Source organism: Tupaia chinensis, unplaced genomic scaffold, assembly GCF_000334495.1.
Source record: "Tupaia chinensis unplaced genomic scaffold, TupChi_1.0 Scaffold143064_1, whole genome shotgun sequence".
NCBI lineage: Eukaryota > Metazoa > Chordata > Mammalia > Scandentia > Tupaiidae > Tupaia > Tupaia belangeri.
The window spans coordinates 1156089-1158916 of record NW_006202908.1 but is presented as its reverse complement, the minus strand read 5'-3'; the positions used below and the strand labels follow the sequence as shown (position 1 = coordinate 1158916).

The 2828-nt window shown below is 50.6% G+C and overlaps 1 protein-coding gene across 1 annotated transcript in view; it reads left to right on the top strand.

Moving 5' to 3' along the window:
• The window catches only part of TGFBRAP1 (transforming growth factor beta receptor associated protein 1), a gene marked incomplete in the record, with an annotated part of 43445 nt that overhangs the window by 23073 nt on the left and 17544 nt on the right, over nt 1–2828 (top strand).

The following is a 2828-nucleotide window of genomic DNA, read 5'->3' as shown; positions in this document are numbered from 1 at the left end:
TCGCGCAGACAGCCGTCCCGTCGGCAGTCCAGCAGAACCGTGTTGGGGGGGCATTGGCTGTTACGTTTCTTCTGTCACAAAGTGGGGAGTGCTTTGGAACCAGTGATGGGCTTGTTAGTGATTGGAGTGATGTGGTTTTTAAATTATTATTTAATTTTATTCATTCAGTTATTTTAGTTTGACCAGAGACACACACACACAGCGAGAGGGAAAGTAAGAAAGCAAGCCACCAGGTCCGGGACTGGAACCGCGGTTGGCCATGTGGGAGTGTCCAGAGCCTTAACCACCTGCTGGCCCCAGAAAGATGTGTTTTTTATGAGAAAGGCCAAGCATGTGGGCGGGTGGGGGACAAAGAGAGAGAATAGGTGTCTTCAGTAGGTTTCACCTCTGCTTCTCCTTACCCCAGCCTCCCACCTAACTAGGGCCTGTTCAGGTCAGTCTGGGATTCGAACACTGTGTGTTCCCAGCCATGGGCAGTGGCATCCCATCTTTGCAGCACTGCATCTGGGCTGAGTGGGATAGTTTTGTTTTTTGTTTTTAGTTTTTTCCCATAAGGCATGTGCACTTGATGGAGAGACACCGAGAGGAAAGTGAAAACTCACCCTTCAGGGATTGGCCACACCACAATCCCTTCTCCTTTACCCTCCTCTCAGGGTTTTGGGCACGCACGTACATGTGCCCGGTGTGATTTTCAAACCATTGGTCCAGACTTGAACTGTGATTTGCCGTGTGGGGTCCATCACGCCACCTGCTGACCCCCTGCGTGTTTTTAGTTTCCTTTGTATGAACCTGGACCCACCCATGGAAGGCACCTCATGTGCGTTAATGAAATTATTGCACCTTAGTGAGTGATGACCAAGTTGAATAGAAAGATCAAGATGAACAGATAAAAAGGGAGTCTTCTCGATCTCACTGACAAGAGGTTGTGGTTTAAAACTCTGCGCATGCTCGAGGCCGGACGTGGCTTTCTGTACATGGGCCGTCAGCACAGCGGCCAGCCTGAGGGACCACTTTGGGCAGATCGGCGCGGGTGCCTGTGTATTTAAAATGAGAGGAATCGGGGGATGCCTGGAGTCCCTGGAGGCAGTAGGAATTTCGGTCTATGATGCGCGTGTTAAAGATTTGAAGCAGCCAATCCTGGCATGACTGGGGTTGCTGTGCTCATCCGCTCAGGGGCCTAAGGGGACACAGGCCTCCTCATGGCACTGGCCCCTCTGCCGTCTCCCCCAGTCCCTTGAACATGGTGTAAATGGTGGTTTGCTTAGGAGCGGGAAAATTCACGGTCTCGTGGCAGTGACTCGGGGTGGAGCATCCGTGGAGACTGCAGCTCCCCAAGAGGGTCAAGGGAAGGGAAGGGTTCAGCGGTTCTGCTGGAGGGCTGCCATGTGAGGGAGGAGATCAGCCTCTCCCGGGCCCCGGGCCCCAGGCCCCAGTCACCTGCGAGGGAGGAGGGCAGGAGTGAGGGGGGGGCATGTCTGCAGGGCTGGGAGGACATGAGGGGCTCACTGCCAGGTAGTGCAGCATTACTGCCAACACCTCTGCTTGCTGGGGGCAGACAGACAAACAGACAGAGGGAGGAGGCAGCCCCCAGTGGGGTGTGATCATGCTGAAATCCCTTCTCCTCCGTTCTCCATCCTACCAGGATTTCGTGCACGCACATGTACACACATGCCTGGTCTGTTTTTCAAGCTGCCGAAGCTGGGATTTGAACCACGCAGTAGCCCATATGAGATCTGGCTCCCTTAACCACTAGTCTCTGGGGTCAGCCCCATCCTTTCCATTTATAACTGAGCAAGTTGGGGTGGGGGAAGTCAACCTGCTTGCTCAAGATCTTACAGTTAAAAAGCTGCAGTCTCTGAACGCTGGGCAGCTTCCCTGAGGGCTCTCCCCGTGCCCGCAGATCGCTGGCATGAGCCGCCGTGGCTCCGATTCAGATTCCTCGCCCTTCTCTAGCAAGGCCCAGGGGCACGCCCTCTGCAAAGGCTGTGTACCGCGCCGCGGGCTCTGATGGGCAGCTGTGGAGATGGGCCGTTACGTTTAATTACAGATTATATTAATAGTATACTATTAATACGACTATATTAATAGTATACTATTAATACGATTATATTAATAGTATACTATTAATACGATTATATTAATAGTAATTCGGACTGTAAAGCAATCCCAAATATGATTTTTCTGTAATTAAATTAATGCTGCTTTTCTTGGTTAGCTCATCTTAGATTGGAATTGGGTCCATTTTAGAAAACAATAGTTTTTATTTTTTTATTTTAGAGGTTTTTGACTTAGACACATGCATTCACAAGAGAGTATATGTTTTTTGTACTATAAGTAAATAGAAATAAGAAGCCTTTTGTATAGAATTTTTGAAACATTATTTAATTTTATTTATTTTGTTCAATTTTCATAGCACATGTGCATTCATGAGAGGGAGAGAGCAAGTTGCCAGGTCCGGGACTTGAACTGCCTTCGGCCATGTGGGAGTCCAGTGTCTCAACCACCTGCCAGCCCTTGTTTAGAATTTTTAAGCATCTTTATTTATTTCCTCATGAGAGAGAGACAGACAGAGTGAGGAAAGCACCTCATCGGTCCCCATGCTGTGAACACTTGGCTCAGCAGGGCCAGATCTGCAGAAACACAGGCACCCCGTGTGCTCAGGGACTTGAGGTCCTAGGAGTGAACCTAGAACTTTCTCCTGTGGGACCAGTCGCACTGCCACTGTGCCCACCTGGCCCTAGAACTTGTACTCTGAGTTGAATGGACTTGGGGGGCCAGGATGGTGCCACTGCATGGTGCGGCCCGCGGCTGCCAGTGGGGACGGGGTG